We start from the raw sequence: 22,781 nt of genomic DNA on the forward strand, positions 1-22,781 counted from the left end.
GTCTGGGGTATGACCCAGGAGCCTGCCTTAATTGACAACTTCTTCAGGGGGTTTTATGCACCTAAAGTTTGCACATTAAAAACCTAAAGATCTACTATTCACTGGTGGAAATATCACTTTAACGATCTTGAAGTTTTGTGGTCCTGCTGTTCATCTCTCAGAAATAAGTTTTGCGGCCGGGCGCGGTGGCTCAAGCCTGTAATCCCAGCACTTTGGGAGGCCGAGACGGGCGGATCACGAGGTCAGGAGATCGAGACCATCCTGGCTAACACTGTGAAACCCCGTCTCTACTAAAAATAAAATACAAAAAACTAGCCGGGCGAGGTGGCGGCGCCTGTAGTCCCAGCTAGACTCGGGAGGCTGAGGCAGGAGAATGGCGGGAACCCGGGAGGCGGAGCTTGCAGTGAGCTGAGATCCGGCCACTGCACTCCAGTCCGGGCGACAGAGCGAGACTCCGCCTCAAAAAAAAAAAAAGAAATAAGTTTTGCGGGATACTTGCGTGCATACGTGTAGGAGTGGGCCAGCATCTTTCATGTCAATGTCAGCTATATTTCAGTTCCAAGGGAATGGAGACGTCCCTTGATTGACCCTGTCAGTACTAAAACTTTAGTGTGCATAAAAGTCAGCCAAAGAGTTGGTAAAACAGAAATTGCTGGGCCCTACCCCTAGAGTTTTCTATTCAGGGGGTCTTGAGTGGGGCCTGAAAATTTACATTTCTAAAAAGTTCACAGGTTGGTTGGCTAATCCAAAAGTCATTCCCAGGCCAAGCGTGGTGGCTCATGCCTGTAATCCCAACACTTTGGGAGGCCGAGGTGGGCGAATCACCTGCAGTCAGGAGTTTAAGACCAGCTTGGCCAACAAGGCGAAATCTCGTCTCTACTAAAAATACAAAAATTACCCAGGCATAGTAGCGGGCGCCTGTAATCCCAGCTACTTGCGAGGCTGAGGCAAGAGAATTGCTTGAACCCGGGAGACGGAGGTTGCAGTGAGCCAAGATCGTGCCACCACACTCTAGCCTGGGTGACAGAGTGACTCAAAAAAAAGTCACAAGTGATACTGACGTTGCTGGTCCAAGAAACACATTTAAAACCACTGGCACACATGGATGGATTTTTGGAGAGTGCTCTTTTTTTATTTAGGCAGAAAAGCATAATTCAGGAAGACAGGAAAAAAATCACTTGTAATCTTAACACCCATTACCCACTGGACATCCATACACTTACATGGACACACACACATTTCTCCTCTTCAAAAAAAAAAAGAATCACACTACATATTATCCTGTGTCTGTCTTCTTCATGGGACAACAAATCAGGGCTCTCTCTCCACTCCTCCATGACCCACCTGTACAACATACTGTCTAAGAAATGCACAGCATGAGTACTGTCTGGACTCATCACAATTGGGTGTTATATTGTCTTCAATAACTTTATTATTGTAACTAAACATGTTCTAAGTCAAACAACAGAGAAAAGTATAAAAAAAAAAGAAAAACACATCTCAAATCCCACCATCTCAGGGATAATCATTGTTAACAAATCGATGTACATCTTTCAACACAAGTATTCCTACACGGATTTATTATTTTACATAAACTGAATCATAGACACCAAGTTATTTTGCAACATGCTTTTTCCACTTACATAAACCAAGTTTTGACAAAGCAAATACAACCTCAAAAATATTTGAGAAATGTACTATCTAATGGAATCTTAACACAAATTCTCTATGAAATGAAGCATTCTTTTATACAGTGAATTTCTGCCTACTCTTCACAGATACACCAGGTTAATTTTTTAATGTGTGTGTGTGTATCTGTGAATTCCATACTTCATTTATTTGGTTTGCTTCAGGAATAGTGCCCCTGAAATTAAAATGAGCCTTTTGTACTAAATCGGAGTTCTGAGCCAAAGTCAGTGTCTACAGCATGGACGAGGTGAAACCCAGAGCACTTGGAGCTTCTAGTATACATTCTGGATTTTCTCCATCAGTCTAGGACTGAAGACACCGATCTCTGGTCTCAGTTGAGATTTCACCAAGGTTCTGGTTCTAGAATGAGTCACTGGCTAAGGGTCTGATAAGCAAAGGGCGGAAGTGGGCAGAGTGTGAGAAGGGTGGGGAAGGTCCTTGATCTGATCAGTACAACCCAGAGAACACACCCATGTCCCACACGCTTGCCAGGGGGCCTTCATAATAACCAAGCACCCCTTTGCATCTGTAGAACATGGTTACGTGTTTTTTAATTTGCCATCCTGTTGTTAATTTGTCCCCATTTTCCAGATGAGGCTTGGTGAGATTCACTGAGATCATGCATACAAAGCCCTGAGCACAGTGCTCAGCACATAGTGGGTACTCAGTAAACCTCGGTGTCACTGAGAAGACAGACTGAGAATGAGCATGCTGTGGAGTCTTTCACCCGCCTCTCCTCTGGCACAGGTTACTCTTTCGTTCAGTAGACTGTAATGACATGGAAATTACAGGACACCAAGAGACAATGATGAATCAAAAATCAGTTCCCAAAAGACAAATCACATTCCTTATTCCCCATCAAATCTAAAGCCTGATAAAGTCTATATAGCACTCGTGAGGCCTCTAACTTTCTGCCTAAAAGTGGTCATCATCACAGCAAACCTGAGCCTCAGAATGGACCTAGCTTACTTGGTGATAGAGGAGGGCAACAGAAGGACTTGGTCCACGGCACCCAGCTGACCATGTCAGCAAATAGAGAGGCCTTCAAAACCTTTGCATTCCTGTTCCGTGGAGAAACTGAGGATTGCAGTAAAGTCTAATTACAACCTCTTTTTGCCTTGTTTGAAATACAAGGGGACAATGTAGCCCTAATATATTTACAGAAGGAAGTAAAGACTCAAATAAAGGAAGAGGGGGACCAAAAGAAGGGCATACCCATGTTTCTCATCTTCTTTCACCACAGATCTTAAAAAGGAACCAGAAGCCTCAGCAGTCCATGCTAAAGAATCATTGTCACATTCTGTTACTCCCTCTGATTCCGTGAAGAGGGGGGAAAAAATCATTGCATGGCAATGCCATGTGTCTCAAGCTTCATTGAAGAGATTTCTCCCAAGAGTCTCCTATAACAGCATGTAAAGCACTTACGACAGTACCTGAATCATCGTTAAGTAATCAATAAATGTAAACGAGGAGCAGCAGCAGCAGCAGCAGCAACAAGAGAGACTTGCTGAGATCATTCATTTAGCTACTTGGAACCCTGCTTAGCATAGAATTTAAGTCTTTTCACAATCAAATGAGTGTTTCTCACAGGAACCCACACTCCTTATTCCTTCAAAGCCTGAGACTCTGCCTTCTGTCTCCAGTCTTCCAAGCTCCTCAGCAGACTGAAGTTCTCCATGATCTACTCTCTCCAGTGTCCTCAAGCCCACGATGACAGAGATATCCCAGCTGAAGAACTGAATTTCACAGGTCTGACACTGACACAACCCATGGAATTCAGTTCTCAAAGCTGAGGATACACATAGGCTTTTCAGAGATGGTGCAAAGACCCCTCCTTGCAGTCCAGGCCTGTCCCAGCCCTGTAAAATACAAGAGTGAAAAGCCTGGTAAATCCAATGCAGCTGCTTCCCAGTACCACGCCTAGTCCTGGTACTCATGAGTTATAAACATCAGGGGGGGGTCAGGTCAGCAGTCTGGAATGCTGACGTGGGTGGATCTCTTGAGCCCAGGAGTTCAAGACTAGCCTGGGCAACATAGAGAGACTTTGTCTCTACTAGAAATAAAAAATTAGCCATGCATTGTGGCATGTGGTGGGAGGATCGCTTGAGCCTGGGAATTGGAAGGTGCAGTGAGCTATGATTGCAACACTGTACTCCAGCCTGGGCCACAGAGACTCTATTAAAACAAAAAAAATTCTGGAGGGGATGTGCACGGTAGACACGCACATCATTAAGCATCATTAAATGTGGTAGCTGGCCTTTCCTGCCTCATGGCCCTTCCATATGCCATCCCCCTGGCCTGGAAAACTCGTTCGTCTCTTTAACATCAACTTATCCCGAGGTTCTTGCTTTCAATGTCACTTCCTCAGAGAGGCCATCTATGGCAGAGATTGCTAATTGTTTGCCCAATATATATTTTCTTCTAATAGAACCCTTAAGTGGTATCTGAACAGAATGACATCTGACTTTGTTTCCTCACCTGGTGTGACAAAGTGCTGAATGTGAGCAGGAGTGGAGAGTTTTGTACTGTTTCCCTCCCTCTTCTCAGGCTTGGACTGTAGGCATGGTGGAGAGCCACTGTGGACCATGCAAATGAGTGCAGCCCCCCAGGGAACAGCAGAGCAGCATGCCAGAAGAGCCCCAAAATGGTGAGGCTTCCATATACACCCTAGACTGCTTACACCTGCACTGATAGATCAGCAAGAATGGAACATCTACCTTATTTAAGTCACTGTTACTTGGGGATCTCTGTAAGAGCACTTGAATGTTTACCTACCGCCCCCCCATTAGCCTCCAGCTAGTCTCTTTCATAATATGGGATTCTTTTCCTTCACTATAATTTGTAATTGTTAGATAATTTTGTATAATTATTTGATTAAAATTATCTCTCCAACAAGACTGCTTTCCACAAGCACAGAGACCATGCTAGTGTTTTTTAAATATGTATATAGGCCAGGTGTGGTGGCTCACACCTATAATCTCGGAACTTTGGGAGGCTGAGGCAGGCAGATCACCTGAGGTCAGGAGTTCAAGTTTCACCTAACATGGTGAAACCCCGTCTCTAATAAAAATACAAAAATTAGCCAGGCATGGTGGCACACACCTGTAGTCCCTGCTACTTGGGAGGCTGAGGCAGAAGAATCACTTGAACCCGGGAGGCAGAGGTTGCAGTGAGCTAAGATTGCACAATGAAACTCCAGCCTGGGTGACAAAGTGAGACTCCATCTCCAAAAAATAATAATAAAATAAAATAAGTATATGATAGCCTTATTGAGTTATAGCTCACATACCAAACAATTCACCTACTTAAAGTGAAAAACGCATTGGTTTTTTAGTATATTTGCAGAGTTGTACAACCATCATAATCAATTCCAGAACATTTTCATCATCCCAAAAATAGATCTCATAACCATTAGCATTCAATCTCCATTCCCCTCCCTCACCCCTGGGGAATCACTGATCTACTTTCTGTCTATATATATGCTGGATATCTTATATAAATGAAATCATATAATCAGTGGCCTTTTGTGACTGACTTCTTTCACTTAAGATAATGCTTTCAAGATATATCCATGTTTTAATGTGTATCAGTAAATCCTTCCTATGGATGAATAATATTCCATCATAAGGATCTACCACATTTTATTTATCCATTCATCAGCTGATGGGCATTTGGGTTGTTGCTACCTTTTGCCTATTTGATAATGCTTCTATGAATTAATACTCAGGTACAAGTTTTGTGTGGACATATGTTTGCATTTCTTTTTTTTTTTTTTTTTTTTTGAGACGGAGTCTCGCTCTGTCGCCCAGGCTGGAGTGCAGTGGCCGGATCTCAGCTCACTGCAAGCTCCGACTCCCAGGTTTACGCCATTCTCCTGCCTCAGCCTCCCGAGTAGCTGGGAATACAGGCGCCCGCCACCTCGCCCAGCTAGTTTTTTTTTTGTATTTTTTAGTAGAGACGGGGTTTCACCGTGTTAGTCAGGATGGTCTTGATCTCCTGACCTCGTGATCCGCCCGTCTCGGCCTCCCAAAGTGCTGGGATTACAGGCTTGAGCCACCGCGCCCGGCCTGCATTTCTCATGGATGTGTGAACCCGAAAGTATCTGAGACAGATCTCAATCCATTTAGGAAGTTTATTTTGCCAAGGTTAAGCACATGCCTGTCACACAGCCTCAGAAGGTCCTGACAACATGTGCCCAAGGTGTTCGGAGCACAGCTTGGTTTTATACATTATAGGGAAATATGAGACATCAATCAATATATGTAAGATGTACACTGGTTCAGTCTGGAGAGGTGGGACAACTAGAAGCGAGGTTGGGGGCTTCCAGATCATAGGTAGATGCGAGACAAAATGTTGCATGTTTTGGTCTCTGGCTAGCCTTTTACTGAATACACAATTTACATGTGAGAGGAGGGTAGAGGAATAGTCACTTATGCCTTAGTCTGGCTTAGTGAAATAATAGGTCGGAGGAAGCAATCAGGCATGCATTGGTCTCACATGAGCAGAGGAATGACTGAATTCTCTCTGTCCTTTGTCCACAAGGAATTTCCTTGTGGGCAAATTGTGAGGGAGGTATGTAGCTTTTTTATCTTTGTAGCTAGCTTGCATAGGAATAAAATGGGAGGCAGGTTTGCCTAATACAGTTTCAGTTTGACTTACCTTTGGCTTAGTGATTTTGGGAGTCCTGAGATCTATTTTCCTTTCACGGACGTATACCTAAGTGTGGAATTTCTGTGTCATAGGTTAACTCTATGGCTATCATTTGATGAATGGCCAGACTGTTTTCCAAAGCGGCCACACCATTTTACAATTCCACCAGCAGTGTATGAGGGTTCCAGTTTCTCCACATCTTGCCAATATTTGTTAATGTCTATCTTTTGAGTATAGTTATCCTAGTAGGTATGAAGTGGTATCTCACTATGGTTTTGATTTGCATTTCCCTGATGGCTAATGATCTTGAGTATCTCTTCATGTGCTTACTGGCCATTTTTATAGCTTCTCTGGAGAAATGTCTATTCAGATTTTTTTGTCAATTTTGTAATTGAGTTGTTCGTATTTTTATTATTGAGTTGTAAGGGTTCTCTATATATTCTAGATACAAGTCCCACATGTATATTTTGCAAATATTTTCTCCCATTCTTTGGGTGGCTTTTTAACTTTCTTAATGGAGTCTGTGCATGTGTTTTATGTAACATTATTTCCAGCTTCTAGCATAATGTCTTGATCATAGTAGAAACTCCAGTGAAGGATGGATGGAGGAAGGATGGAAGGAAGGAACACAGGGAGGGAGGTGGAGAGGGGAGGAGAGAAGAGGGGAGGAAGGGAGGGAGGCTAGGTCTCAATAATGCAGGCTTCCATCACAACTGTCCCAGCACTGACTGACTAACTAGGGTAGACATTAAAAGCTGATTGAGCCAGTGCCCTTATACAAAGGCTGGAATGCAACAAAAGCCCACCAAGAGTTTTGCCTGGACACTAAAGCATGACAAAATAACAAAGGAATTCTTAACAGGACCCATTTAGGATTAAACAAGTTTTAATGGGGGTCTGAAGAAACTCTCTAGGCCTCCACAAACAAGTTTATTGGGGGTCTAAAGGAACCCCCTGAACCTCCCTGATTTAGCAGTAGACAAGATAAGTAATTACCCCAGCACCTGGACCCATTTAGATTAAGTAAATTTACTGAGGCTCTAAAGGAAGGTCTTCAGGACTCAGACCTTAGTTATAGATTAAAAGAAATTAATCACTAATGTCTTTAGATGAACGCACACTTACATGTAGACATATAGTTTAGAAAACTTTGTAATTTTGGGTTGGTCTAGTGATAATTTCCTGGCCTTCTCCCTGTAACCGGTTACAGAAATAAAAATTATCTTCCTCCCCAGTTCATCTGCATCTCGTTATTGGGCCCCGAGAAATAGCAGCCTGACCCTCAGTTTGGTCTAGGAACAGGAGGGAGCGAGAAAACAAAGGGAGGGAAAGGAGGGAAGGAGAGAGGGAGAGAGGGAAGGAGAGAGGGAGAGAGGAAGGAGAGAGGGAGAGAGAGGGAGGGAAGGAGAGAGGGAGAGAGGGAAGGAGAGAGGGAGAGAGGGAAGGAGAGAGGGAGGGAAGGAGAGAGGGAGAGAGGGAAGGAGAGAGGGAGGAAGGAGAGAGGGAGAGAGGGAAGGAGAGAGGAGAGAGGGAAGGAGAGAGGGAGAGAGGGAAGGAGAGAGGGAGAGAGGGAAGGAGAGAGGGAGAGAGGGAAGGAGAGGGAGAGAGGGAAGGAGAGAGGGAGAGAGGGAAGGAGAGAGGGAGAGAGGGAAGGAGAGAGGGAGAGAGGGAAGGAGAGAGGGAGAGAGGGAAGGAGAGAGGGAGGGAAGGAGAGAGAGGGAAGGAGAGAGGGAGAGAGGGAAGGAGAGAGGGAGAGAGGGAAGGAGAGAGGGAGGGAAGGAGAAAGGGAGAGAAGGGAAGGGAAGGAGGGAGAGAGGAGAGGGAGGGAACTTACTTTTACAAACCACACAGTTTAATTTCCTTATTTTAAAGATGGGGAAACTGAAAAGTTAAAAACATTAAGATGACACCATGATGAGATAATAAAAACAAGGTGATAGGCTGGGCACGGTGGCTCATGCCTGTAATCCCAGCACTTAGGGAGGCCAAGGTGAGGGGATCACAAGATCAGGAGTTTGAGACCAGCCTGGCCAACATGGTGAAACCCCATGTCTACTAAAAATACAAAAATTAGCTGAGCATGATGGTACACACTTGCAGTCCCAGCTACTCAAGAGGCTGAGGCAGGAGGATTGCTTGAACCTGGGAGATGGAGGTTGCAGTGAGCTGAGATCATGCCACTGCACTCCAGCCTGGGTGACAGAGTGAGACTGTCTCAAAAAAAAAAAAAAAAAAAAAATGGTGACAGAAGTTAGAACTGGGTTTTAGCCCTAGCTTTTCTCCTACCAGCTGTGAGAACTAGGCAGGTCATATAACCTCTCTACACATCAGAGACCTCCTTAGAAATGGTCCTCTCTCACCAATCAGGTATTGGAAGGAGCAAAGTAAACTAATGTATGAGAAACCATTGCTTGAACATGAGTTATAATTGAGGCCCAAGGTCAAATAGCTAAATCAGCCTGGTTAGAAAATGATGGCAGGTGGCCCAGGTTCCAGTCCAGGGTGAAGTATAGGGAGCCATATTTTATTTTTCAGATTGTTGCTGACTTTCTTCACCAATTAGAAGATTTTCTGGTTCAGAACAGAAAAGGGCACCACTAAATTTGTGGCAAACACACAAACCCTGGGTCCTCCCACCACTGATAGTCCTAAACAAGAAGTGTTGCTTCCACTAAATGTAGCCCCAAGCCGAGATTGTTTTATTCACGACTGGATCCCTGGTGCCTAACCGTGCCTGGCACATGGCAGATGCACAAAAGTAGTGTTTAAATTGTGGACAAATGAATGAGTGGGTGAACAAATGAACGGCAACTGTAAAATAAACCTGAACCCCACTATCTGAATGAAGCCAGGGGGAATTAATCTACCGGTAGAAGGATTCTGGGGTAACATTTGGGTATATCTGGAGAAAGCAAAGTGTAACACTTAGACAACAGGCTCTGGGAGTTTTGCTGCCAGAGTTCTAATTCCAGCTCTGAGCCTGCCGTGAGTGCAGAGGGAAAAAGCGGCAGCCACGCATTTTCATCTCTGCTTAAACTTGCATCTATTTATGTCTATCGCTGTGCTACATCCATGCCTTTCATTCCTTCTGTTCCATGCCAGGCTTCATGCTCCCATTCAGTCATGGCCCAAAGCCAAAGCTCAGGCATTTTTTTTATTCTGGTTGGATCTACACAATTTGGTGATTACTATATAAACGTTTTGTATTGCTCATGCTACAGCACCAAACCCGTTTACTCATAATGATTCACTAGAGACACTCACTTCCCTCAAGTGACATGTAATGGCTTCTCCATCACCCTCAACGTGACCTTTTACACTTAGAATACAACGTAAATTATTTGAGAGTTTCCACTTTTTTAAGTAAGCGTCGCCTTCCCTTTCACATGAAGGAAAACCAAGACATGGAAGGGGAAAAGTTTTCCAACTTAGATGATTTTGCCATGTAGCCCAGGCTGGTCTCAAATTCCTGGGCTCAAGCAATCCACCCACCTCGGCCTCCCAAAGTGCTGGTGTTATAGGCGTGAGACATCACAACCAGCCAACAAGGCATTTTCACGCAAATCTCACTTCACTCTCAAAAGCCATTAAAAAAAATGCCATTGCCGTCCTCACTTGATTAAAAAAGAGGAGGAGGAGAAGGAAAAAGAAGAGAAGGAGGAGGAGCAGCAGCTAAGCAGTTAAAACATCAACCTAACACATACAACTAACACTTTTAACCATTCGGCCCCACTGCCTGGCTCCTGGAGACATAAACAAAAATGGTTTCTTCCCTTAAGGAATTCAAAGACTAGATAAGGTGGCAAGATACACAGATGAAAAATAAGTAACTGCAGAATGCTAGGTAACTACGTACTCAGCCTGGCCTTCACAAGAGAGGCCAGCAGCTGGTAGAAAGGAGACCTTTTTTTCAATCCCTCTGCGGGTCCGGCAAGCTCTGCCTTCACAGTACACCTAGAATCTAACTGTTTACCCTCACCCAAGCCACCATCAACTCCCACCTCGGAGACCTGCAACAGTGAGGTCTCCTGATTCCACTCCTGCCTCTGCAGTCCACCCTCCAAATAGTAGTCAGAGAGATCTTATTAAAAGATAACTCATAAGTAGGAGCTGAATAATGAGAACACATTGGACACAGGGAGGGGAACATCATATACCAGGGCCTGTCAGAGGGTGGGGGGCAAGGGGAGGGAGAGCATTAGGAGAAATACCTAATGCATGTGGGGCTTAAAACCTAGATGACAGGTTGATGGGTGCACCAAACCACCACGGCACATGTATACCTAGGTAACAAACCTGCGCCTTCTGTACATGTATCCCAGAACTTAAAGTACACACACACAAAAAAAAAAAAAGAGGCCAGGCACGGTGGCTCACGCTTGTAATCCCAGCACTTTGGGAAAGTGAGGCGGGCAGATCATCTGAGGTCAGGAGTTCAAGACCAGCCTGGCCAACATGGTGAAACCCTATCTCTACAAAAATACAAAAATTAGTTGGGCATGATGGCGGGTGCCTGTAATCCCAGCTACTCGGGAGGCTGAAGCAAGAATTGCTTGATCCTGGGAGGTGGAGGTTGCAGTGAGCCGAGATCATGCCATTGCACTCCAGCCTGGGAGACAGAGCAGGACTCCGTCTCAAAAAATAAAAAAGGAGATAAATCAAATCTTTGTCACTGCCCTGCATAAAGCTCTCCAGCAGCTTTCCATCACACAGAGAACAAAACCCAAACCCCTCAGTATGGCCTACAAGGCCCATGCCATCCGGCCCCTGCCTCTACCTCCAATCTCCTTTTCTACCATCCTTCCCTCATCCATCCACTCCTGCCCACCTGGCCTCCTTGCTGTTCTTAATTGCACCAAGCTATTACCTCTTCCTGGAAAGGTCTTTCCCAAAATATTTCCACTGTTCACCTCTTACTTCTTTCAGACTCTTCTCAAACGTCACCTCATCAGAGTCCATCCCTCACCTACCCTACCTAAAGGAACCACAGACATGCCCCACCCATTCCTCAAATGTTCCAGCCCCTTGCCTGCTTTTCTGCCTCATAGAATTTATTATTAGTTCATGGTTATAGTTACTTATTTGTTTACTGCCTTTCTGCCTTGTAAGAGCGAAAGTTTCATGGGAGTAGGTACTTTAACCAGAAGAATGCCTGGCACAGAGTAGGTCCGTTTCTCAATCTTTTTTTCATTATCGTCCTTCTAAGGAAACTTTTCAGACATTTTTTTTCCTAATCCCCCCTACTATGAAATGTTAACACTACAGATATATGTCTACATATACTATGTGTATATTTGTGCTTTACACATAAAGAGAGTAAGTTTTTTTTCACCCCTTAAGGGCCAATTTTCATGCTCCTCGAGGGGAGGCATATCTTCCCCATGGAATAGGTGCTTGATAAAAATGTGTTGAATGGATAAAACTCCTGAGGAGAGCAGCAAGCTCTTAGAGACAGACATCATTCAAGGTATAAAGTTCAGCTGGGGAAATTCCAAGCCTCCCCCCACTCAACCCTCCCATCTTTGTAGCATGAGTACATCCTGTCATGCTGTGTCTGGTGACTATCTGGCATTTTTCTAATGCAGATTTTCAACTTTAAAACAAAACAAAACCCTACTCTTGTTTTGCATCCCAGCTCCCACTGCTATTTTGGATCCCTGAAATCACTTTTTCTCCATCCTCCTCCCCAGGCAAGCTTTAAAATCCAGATAAGGCCCGCTCCATTCGTTTATTCTTTCCTTCATCCTACAACCTGCACTGAGTGACTATGTGAACCAGGTGCTAGAGATGAAAAGATGATGATGATTCAATCCCTGCCCTCTGGAAGCTTATGAGTGTGTGAGGGTAGACAAACAGGATGCTAAGTTCAACATACCAAGGACTCCAGGACGAGCAACAAAGTGCTTTGAAAGGACAACTGTACTGACCCAGTGGAACCTCGCCTTGCTCATCCATTCACCCATCACAGACTTACAGAGCACCTGCTGTGTGTGTCAGGCCTGTGCCAGATCCTGGGGTTGCAGCACAGACAAGACCAGCATGGCCCACGGAGATCACCAAACAGGAGAGACTGAAATCTCACTGATAATCACACAAACAAGTGAGTCCAAATGTGATAAATGCAACCGGTGGAAAAGCTGAAGATTCTGGGAAGCACCTGGTAGTTGGAAAGAAATGACATTTAAGGAGAAACCCTGAAGAATAAGTAGAGAGTGGTCTGGTGAAGACCTGGTAAAGGGGAGTCCCAGGCACAGGGAACGGAATGTCCAAAGAGTCACAAATGGGATGTGACCAGGCACTCTTGTGAGGACGGAGAGAGATCCCTCTACTGAGGTCAATAACGAGACCAGGGATGGTATGAGGAGAGGGAGGCCCAGGCAAGCAAGAGCTGATTCATGTTGGCCTTGCTGAGAAATATGGAGTTGACCTTAACTAAAGACAGAGGAAACGGGGAAGGAAAATGATCCAGGTTGTATTTTTTAAATATTCTGGTTGGGTGTGGACAACAGCTGGGAGGAGAGTAAAATATCACCCCACACATCTGTCATCTGATCACGCAATTTAACATGCTATTCTGTGGGGTCTTGCACCCACCGGTGCAAGTCCTGTGAGACTGTGAAATTCTCAAAGGCAGATATCACATTTTCCGCCTCTTTTAACCCTGTCCCACAACAGCAGTGCATCATACCTGGTAGACAATTAGAAAACACTTCTTGAGTCATTATTTTATAATAACAAGTTCTATGCTTTTATTATGATTAACCACTCCTTCTCTCTGCCCTCTGAAAGTTCCCCTCCTGTCCTCAGTCATCTTCCCATCCTCTGCCTGACTGACATAGTATGTTTTGGAAGACCACAGTATCTTTCAGATGACCTCCCACAAGCTCCCAGTCACTGCATTGCACGGAAAGCTGGACATCAGGGTGGTGACGATCTGAATGGTAAGCCATTGGCCCCCTTACTGCCCCCAACCCCCACCTGTCCCTGGTCACCCAGACCCTCGAACCTCCAGTTCCTCAGAATCTATATCTCCAATAAGGCACTAGTTTATTCCTGTGCTACTGAAGCAGCCAGGCCAAAACAAACTTAAACTGCACAGAGCCATTCCTCAGCCAGAATGGGGAACAGGACAGAGCAACACAGCAAAGTAATTGCCTCCTATTTACCAGGACGTACTTTGCACTATGAGCCATTTTGTCAACTTCATGAGATTTGCAGTCAGAAAACACGGAACAAAAGAGCAATATGAAGGTCTTTTAAACATTGACCATTTACATTTGTCAGCATGGCTGCTCCATCCATTATTATCATTTCCCCAGTCCACAGCCCAGGAAAACTGTAGTTGCATTAGATCAATAAAAAACTGAATTCTCTTTTAAGACACAGTCCTATTATGTAACTCTGTTGGGCAAATGCGTAACTTGTCCTATGAAAAGAAATCCCATACCTCATTTGGTCATAGTGCATTGTGACAGAGAAACTATTTGCTTCCATTTTCAAGAATTCACTCCCTTTCTTTTTATGTATTTTTCTCACCATATGAGGGAAAATTATAAAGGAACCCAAAAGTTGTTGTAAATATGACTTTGCCAGCTCTCACCCCAAAAAATACTACTGTGGCACTTTGCTCTTGCTATACAGAGTGATAATAAAGGAATGGGTTTTCAATATGCAAGGCTTTTAGGAGAGACTTACCTAGTACAACTTTACAAATTCAATACCCTTTCAAAGCTAAATTAATCCTGGTCTTTCAGTTCATTCTCAAAAGATGTAAAGGAGATACATCCAAATTGCTTTATATGCTGGCTATAAAAAAAAGTATGTAGTACCTAACGTAGCACTTTATTTTTTAAAAAATTTTTAAATAGTCTGCATAATTATCTCATTTAGATCTCTGCACCACCTTAGGAGGAAAGCTGGAGCAAGCATGGAAACATTTTGGGGTCAACAGATTTTTGCCAAGAAGGAGCTGTAAGGTGATCCTCCAGTATTGAACTTCGCTAGCCCTTTCTGTAAAACAAATTCCCCTTATAACCATGAGGTGAGTTCCTGCAAGGTGAAAAGAAACATTACTAAACGCAAATAGCCAAACAAATAATCGCAACCCATACACCTTGTGCTGGGCACCTCTAGGCTCTGGGGCCCAGTCAGCTGGGAATCAGATGCCTGGCATAAAACATGCTTAAAGTCACAGAAACTCAGGGCTAGATTCACTAAGCAGAAATAGGCAATACATTTCTCTCTGGTCTTCCAGCCTATACATTTCAAACTTGGTAACCGTTTTCTATTTGGGGTTGGGGAGAATATTCTAAGTTTCACACACCTGTTTCCATAGTCTTGACGTTCTGTCTCTATGTGAATGGGCTCTGCCCATACAAAGGGAATGTCTGGGGTCCATTCCCTTTGTAGTTACTCAGGTACCAGTCTCTGGGAACAAGTCCCTCCATAAAGGTCACCACCTCCCAAAAAGCTTATCCAATTCCCTCCCCACGTCCACAGCCTTAGATGCTTACCTCTGTGGAAACAATCCTCTCCTTCCAATCCCAGGGAATAAACTCTTCAGAAACCCAAAATGTCTTATTTGACCTGAAAGTGTCCTCTATCCTTACAATGCCTGACTCACGGAAAGCTTGCAAATGAATAATAACAGTTATCATTGTAGTTAAGATGTATTAAATAAATTCTTATTATGTGTGAGGCTAAATTAATTCTTTCACTAAAAATTCCTAATAAAACTGTGAGGTAGGTACTACAACCAACTTCATTTTATAAATGAGAAAAATTGGGCTCAGAAAGGTTCGGCAGCTTTCCCAGGGCCACAGAGCTGGCAAGTTAAGAAACTAGGTTTTCAACTTAATCATGCTGCCTCCAGAACTCAGGCTTCCAACCACTCTGCTGTATTGACTTAGTGAATTAAGTGAGCATCACCAAGGTCATCAAACCAATGAGCCTGTCTCCAGTCCCCACTGCTCAGTCCAAGGCACTTCCTTCTCTTCGTCAAACCAAGTTCTGGTTTCATTAGAAGAAGGAATTGAGCCTTTAGGACAAAGGCAGAGATAGCCTACACCTGCCATCCTCAACCAGCTCTTACGCACTAGAAATAATCATCCCCGGGAGAAAGGCTCTCAGGCAAGCTTAATAACAAACGTATTGGTTTTATAGTAGCTGCTGCTACAAAAAGCAAAACAAAACAAAACAAAAAGTTTCTGGGTGACTAAGTAACATGAATTGCTAGAAGGCGAGTCTTCATCCATCCCCCTCTGAATTGCAAGATGATGGTGTGTTTTAACGGCAAATGAACACAGCATTCCCAAAGCCATCAAGTTAATGAATCACGTAAATCCTCAGTCTTCTCCTTATCTAGATTTTTATCTTCCCCACTGTCATGACCATCTTGCTCAGAAAATCATTTCTGGGCCTTTCTCCTGCTCCAAGAGGTGGATTGTCACTTGAAGGCCTGTTAACTAACTGGAACTGCTGTTCTGCAGCTGCAAATAAAATTCACACACAACTCAGATGAGTTTATCATGGGAGTTGATTAATTAGCAGTTACGGAGCCCTGAAAATAGAGTTCCATTTCATTAACATAGACATGTAATGTTTTGGTACATATTGTTGTGATTTAAACATATTTGCTCCACGGCAGAGAAGATATGGAGATGTAGGAAAAATGGGAAGTCTATGGGATAATCAGGAGTGAGATCAAATGTAAAGGATTTTTTAAAATAATGTAATGGTTAACATTCAGCTCAGGTCTTTCCTACCAGAGTCTGTTCTGAGCATTTTGTGTGATTAATTAGCTCATTTGGCCTTCATGAACATCCGAACATCCTAGGAGATAGGCACTATTATTGTTAGCATTTTACACAGGAAGAAATTGTAAACCAAAAACAAAATGTGAAGCCCCCCCACCCCCCACCCCCACCACCCAACCCCAACCATCTGAATGGACTTCCTCCTCAGCCAAGGCTCTTTTAAAATGTAACCTGAGAGACTGTTTCAGGCCATGATGGGAAGTGGGGTTCGAACATGCCTCATTATATCTCTCCGGCATTAACATCAACACAGACTGTAAGTCTGATAAGAAATATCTTATGGGCCGGGCACCATGGCTCTTGCCTGTAATCCCAGCACTTTTGGAGGCTGAGGCGGGCAGATCATCTAAGGTCAGGAGTTCGAAAACAGCCTGGTCAACATGGTGAAACCCTGTCTCTGCTAAAAATACAAAAAATGAGCCATGTGTGGTAGTGCCCACCTGTAGCCCCAGCTACTCCAGAGGCTGAGGCAAGAAAATCACTTAAACCTGGGAGGTGGAGGTTGCAGTGAGCCGAGGTCGCACCACTGCACTCCAGCCTTGGCAGCAGAGCAGGACTCTGTCTCGGGAAAGGGAGAGGGGAAGAGGGGGAGAGGGAGAGAAGGGGAGAGGGTGAGAGGGGAAGAGAGGGAGAGGGGGAGAGGGGAAGAGAGGAGAGGGGGAGAGGGGAAGAGAGGGAGAGGGGGAGAGGGGGAGAGGGGGAGGGGGAGAGAGGGAGAGAGGGAGAGAGGGAGAGAGGGAGAGAGGGAGAGAGGGAGAGAGGGAGAGAGGGAGAGGAGAAATTTTACAACCTATCTTCTGTAAAGCCTAGTACTTAAAGGCTTCCTCTGCAAATAAGAACTTGGGTTCCACAATCCTTCATCTTAACCCAGCCATTACTTTCTGTTGATCCCAGGTATTTAGACAAACTCAACCATTAACCAGAAAATGTTTAAATTTACCTATAGCCTGGAAGCCCCCACTCTGAGTTGTCCCACCTTTCTGGACCAAACTGGTGTATTTTTTAAATGTATTTGATTGATGTCTCATGCTTGCCTAAAATGTATAAAACCAATATGCACCTGGGCCACCTTGGGCACATGTTCTCAGGACCTCCTGAGGGCTGTGTCACAGGCCATGGTACTCAAATTTGGCTCAGAATATATCTCTTCAAATATTTTACAGAATTTGGCTATTTTTCATTGACAAAATGAAGGCACACAGTTACTAAACAGTAGAGCCAAGGTTAACACTCAGGCTGGCTCCAGAGCAGTGGTTCTCAACTGGAGGGGCAGGGGGAGTGGAAGGGGAGGCTTAACCTTCCTAGGAATATTTGCAGTGTCTGAAAATATTTTTGATTGCCATGAGTTGGCTGTCATTTCAAGGTGTCATGAGTTGGGGGACATCTAGTGGGTTGAGGCCAGAGATGCTGATAAACATCTTACAATGCACAGGTCAGTACCCCCCAATAGCAAAGAACTTTCAGTCCCAAAACGTTAATAGTGCTAAGGTGAAGAAACTCTACTCCAAAGCCTGGTCCTTGCTATTGTGTCCAAGACTTGTGCCCAGGGAAAAGGGCAGGTGACCAGTGATCAATCACCTCCCTTCCCTATGTAGCAGGTGTGTTACTTCCTGGCAGGTTACCTCAGCAGCAACAACTATAGGGTTGATATTATTTCACTTGCCTGAAGGCTGAATTTGACCTCTTAAAAGTCCTGTGAGAGCTCAGGTTTCTTAGCAAAAGCTATGAAATCTCTAGAAATAATAATTAAACATGTGACATTGGAGCAGAAATAGCAAATCACCAATAGAATAAAAATGAGATTCTAGAAAGATATCTGTGTACGTGCTGTAATTTAGGACCAGGTAAAAATATCCTTTCAAAGCAGAGGAAGAAATCAAAAAGCAGGAGAGTGGAGTGTATGAGAACTCTCTGTACTGTCTATGCAATGCTTCTATAAATCTAAAACGATCCTAATGCTAACATTTTTTTTTTTAAAGTAGAGGAAAAACTAGTACCTAAAGAGGAAAACATTAACATTAGATCTGTCTCATATCATACACAAAAATATACTTCAGATGGATGACGGAACTAAATGCAAATAAACAATGTGATAGCAACAAAAACTATAGATGTTTCAAAAGTAAATATAAAAATAAATATTTACAATCTTCACTTGAGGAAGTCCTATGAGACACAAAACCAACTGCAAAAAAGACTGACAGGTTTGAGACTATCTGTGTGGCAATACAATTGCACACTGGAGCAGCAAAGAGGATCAGTTTAGTAAAGAAGTAACCCGAGTTGTTTTTGCAGCTTTCTTCTGGGAGATAATCCAGAGCCAAAACTGAATCTCGGGTTACAGAAGTCAAAGGGAAAGGCCCTTGTGGGGAACACCCATTTGGCATCCCTCTCTAATTAGCTTCAGATTTAACAGGGAAATTTTTCTTCTTTCTCTCTGTTCCTGGTGTCCCCGGTTAAAGGAAGTCTCTGGCAAGCTGATGGATGTTATTGGTACATGGGTGTGACCTTAGGCCTAATTCTTGGTTTGGTTAGAACAACTGGCTCTTTTCTGATTATTTTAATGTCTGAACTGATATGGGTGACATTTCCTCCAGCAGTAGGGGCAGCTGATAATGATGACTGTAGGCCAGATGACTACTGAATGCTACACACCAGGATTACCCCAAAATGGCGGCACCGCATGACTCCCTCCAGTACCCCAAGAGACAAACCTAGAGAAAATATTCAGCTCCACATCCAAAACTCTGAAATTAACTTCCCCTGAGATGTGCAGAGTTTTATGCTCAAACTTCCAAAAAATATTAAAAATTCAAGACAGTCATTTTTTTCCGCATGAACTTGCACACTATTTTTTTTTTGTATGTATACACCATGATTCAGCAATGAACTTGTGCTCTTATCTCCAACAAGGAATGTATCTAAATAGTCATATCCTTAAGGATATAAGTTTTTAGCAGAGTCAGGAACCTAGGAAAGAACTATACAAAAAGGTAGACAGCCCTCAGCCACCCCTTTGATGGTGTATCCACGCATTTGCATTGTCCTATTATCTTTTCTTAGAGAATCAAAGGATCTTTCCAAGATCTTGGAGAAAGAGTAACAAATAGTACGTAAGATATTATATCAGAGTCCGTCTGGAATGGGAAAAATCAGATGTGAGTCCCTACTGGAAAGTGGAGCCTTAAATAAATCACTTGATCTCTTTGAGTTTCAATTTTCTCAGCAGTAAAATGGATTTAATTCATTCATTTAACAAATATTTAATAAGTTCCCATTATGTGCTAATTATACTGTTTCTACCAATCTTAAAAATTTTATGAAAGAATTACATGAAATGACAAAAATGCTTTACAAAGTGTAAGTCATAAAAATAATTTGTAAGTTGTTGTTGAAAATAGAAGATTTTCTCTTGTTATTAAATAAGACTGAAGCCCAAAACAAAATAAGAAACGTTTGCCAGATTGTAGAACAATCAGAAGGAGGAATCCCCATTGCAATTCAAAAATTGCCCAAAAGCGGCCAGGCGCGGTGGCTCATGCCTGTAATCTCAGCACTTTGGGAGGCCGAGGCGGGCGGATCACAAGGTCAGGAGATGGAAACCACGGTGAAACCTCGTCTCTACTAAAAATACAAAAAAAATTAGACGGGCGCGGTGGCGGGCGCCTGTAGTCCCAGCTACTCAGGAGGCTGAGGCAGGAGAATGGCGTGATCCCGGGAGGCGGAGCTTGCAGTGAGCCGAAATCGTGCCACTGCACTCCAGCCTGGGGAACAGAGCGAGACTCTGTCTCAAAAAAAAAAAAAAAAAAAAATTGCCCAAAAGCTGGCTTTAAGGGACCACACCCAAAACTATAAATTGCTGACAGCCAGAGAAAACAAATATTTACTACAGGTTGAGCCTAAAGGCCTCCACTGAGAACCTAAAACTACACCGAACTGAAGCAGTGCATGTGTCTGATTTCCGCAGGGCCTTTGGAGAAAGTGGGACTCTAGGAATTTAGACATGAGAAGAGGGCGCAGGAATGCATCACCAGGGGCCATCCAGTCAGCTCCTAGCCCCATCCCAGGCCTGGCCTCACGGAATCCTGAAGATGAAACACCACCCACTCCGCAAGCTAACAGTCCAACAACTCCAAACAACCGGCACGACCCCCAGAGTTCACCAGAGTCCACTTTCTCTCTCTCAAAGAGCTTCTTGTACTGCTGCTTATCTGTTCCAAGGAGTACCATGCATAAGGACAGCAGTATGATTTTAAAAACAATAACAAAAACAAATAAAGATAAGTCAGTTATGTCCAAAAGCCCATTGTTAATAACAGGGATAAAATGTCAGCAGAGCGCTATACTCAGAATGGTTTGGGGCAAAATCAAAGCAGAACCGGGGCACACAAATGAAATAAAGGACACTGCACTTTGGGAGGCCGAAGCGGGAAGATCACCTGAGGTCAGGAGTTCGAGACCAGCCTGGCCAACATGGCAAGACAGGGTTTACCCTGTCTCTACTAACAATACAAAAATTAGCCGACGTTGTGGCGCGCTTCTGTAATCCCAGCTACTCTCGAGGCTGAGGAACAAGAATCGCTTGGACCCAGGAGGCGGAGGTTGCAGTGAGCCAGGATCCTACCACTGCACTCCAGCCTGGGTGACAGAGCCAGACTCCATATTAAAAAAAAAAAAAAAAAAGGAAGAAAGAAAGGACACTGAATATAAAGGTCTCAAATGACAAGAAAATACAGTAATACAATAATTAAACCCATCAAGGCATCAAGAAAGAAAAGTGACACTGTTTGCCAATTAGTATACAAGTCAGGTTCAGTATGTAAAAGATTCTTTAAAAAAATTAGAAAACTTAAAAAAAATTCTTAATATACAAGACAAAATTGAGACTGAGAATAGGAACACAATAAACAAAAAGTAATGGCCATAATCCTCCAGCCCTGAAACCTCCTAAGAGCACCATATTTACTGTGCAATATTTTCATGCTGTTGTCACTGCAAGAAAGTTTATGACTTGCTAAATAGAGACCACAGTCTACAACTCCAGGGTTTAAAGCATATTATTTTATCATCCATAGAGATTCTAAACCACTTCCTGACCCCACTCTATCCCACCCCACTCTGAAAATAACAAAAGGTTAAAAATATGTCCCCTTTGGAAATGAAGCCGCATCTTTACTAAAGCACTGGAAATATCTCCAAGTCACTGACATTTTTATATTTCTAGACCATGACAAAAGTCTCTCACCTACTTTAATTCTAATGTCATTTCAATATGCCTTAAACATCTTGATTATATCTTTAATGTGCCATTTACTCTGCAATAATCCACTGTACAAAAGCCTGCTGCCTCTCAAACAGAAGGTAAGTACATAATAAATCAGCTTGCAATGATTATTTTTTCCCAGCTCATACTCACAGCGAGCTCCTAAAATTTCATTTTATTTTATCATTTCCAATTCAGCCTCCGTTCTCCCCCTCCTCGTTGTGCTACTGTCTCCTGTCCATCCTGCCCACCCCTTTGGCATGGCTTCCGGCCCAGGGTTTACCACTCCAATCGGCCCTGCTGCTGCCATCCAGGGAAGGAAGAGCGGTCAAGCGTCTTGGAGAAAGACTCTTATTTGCTGGGGTAGAGGAAGGCAGCTAAGACCTATTTGCATATGCTTTTATTCCATTTCCACACCCTGCACGCTAACCCTCTCTGGAAAGTCCCTTCTAGATCCCTCCTCGGCACAGCGAGGGAGGAAGAGGCTGGGCCGGAATGGAAGGTTCCAGCCTGGCAGGGTCAGGTTCTCTCCGGGGGGCTGAGGGGAAAGCTTCCACCTCCCTCCTCATGCGTGCAGGGTACAGACCCCCGGGTCGGGACCCTCTTGCAGCACGTGTCGAGAGCAGGCTGCTGCTTTGGCCTGCGGCGCTCTAGAGCGTTCTGTGCAGGATGCGCCTGCTCCCCTGCAGCCTCCCCCGAGGAAGTTCTGGTCAGGCGCTGGGTCCCCAGGCTTCCTGTCTGTACTCTCCGCAGCCCCGCGGGGAAATCCCGAGAGCTTTGTCGGCTGCCCAATGAGCCTGTTGGCTTTTCAAGTGCGCGCGGGCTGAGTTTCAGCCAAAACCTCAATTTAAACGTTAACCAAAAATAAATAAATAACATGTGTGCAGACATTTAAAAAGAGAGACTCTGCCTTTGGGGTGAAGATTAGGGAGAAAACTCCCTTGTTTCATTGCTGCAGATACAAGAGACCTGGATTTGCTCACCCTTTGAACAAAGGGATTCTTTGAACTGTAAACTGACTGCTTGAAATGAGCACCGACCTGGCAGGCGGAACACTGAGAAATCTTCCCGAGCACCTTTCTCTGGAAATGTGAACATTCAAGGCAGTCCTGTGTGTCAGCTAAAGGAAACAGTCATAGCTAAATTTTAATGGGCACCTACTAGGCACCAGGCACTCTGCTAAATGTATCACGTGCATCATCCCCTAATCCCACAGCAATCATAGCAGGTAGCCCGAATTATTATCTCAATTTTATGATTCCCATTTTACTGATGGGGGAATTTTATCTTTGGTGAGGTTAGGGGGACTTGCCTAAGGTCATACAATTAGTAAGTGTTTCCATGGGTGCCCTTAGCTGCTCCTT

At 44.0% G+C, this 22,781-nt stretch overlaps 2 long non-coding RNA genes across 2 annotated transcripts; one reads left to right on the top strand and one right to left on the bottom strand.

Moving 5' to 3' along the window:
• Positions 1-1,414: 1,414 nt before the first annotated feature.
• Positions 1,415-22,200, bottom strand: LOC117065521. The gene is made up of 2 exons (XR_004429955.1): positions 21,571-22,200; positions 1,415-3,548 (listed from the first exon to the last, which is right to left on the bottom strand). It is a non-coding gene; the product is annotated as an uncharacterized LOC117065521 (long non-coding RNA).
• Positions 11,976-15,010, top strand: LOC117065522. The gene is made up of 3 exons (XR_004429956.1): positions 11,976-12,439; positions 13,129-13,280; positions 14,230-15,010. It is a non-coding gene; the product is annotated as an uncharacterized LOC117065522 (long non-coding RNA).
• Positions 22,201-22,781: the final 581 nt, after the last annotated feature.

This window comes from Trachypithecus francoisi, unplaced genomic scaffold, assembly GCF_009764315.1.
Source record: "Trachypithecus francoisi isolate TF-2019V2 unplaced genomic scaffold, Tfra_2.0 Lachesis_group2, whole genome shotgun sequence".
NCBI classification, from domain to species: domain Eukaryota; kingdom Metazoa; phylum Chordata; class Mammalia; order Primates; family Cercopithecidae; genus Trachypithecus; species Trachypithecus francoisi.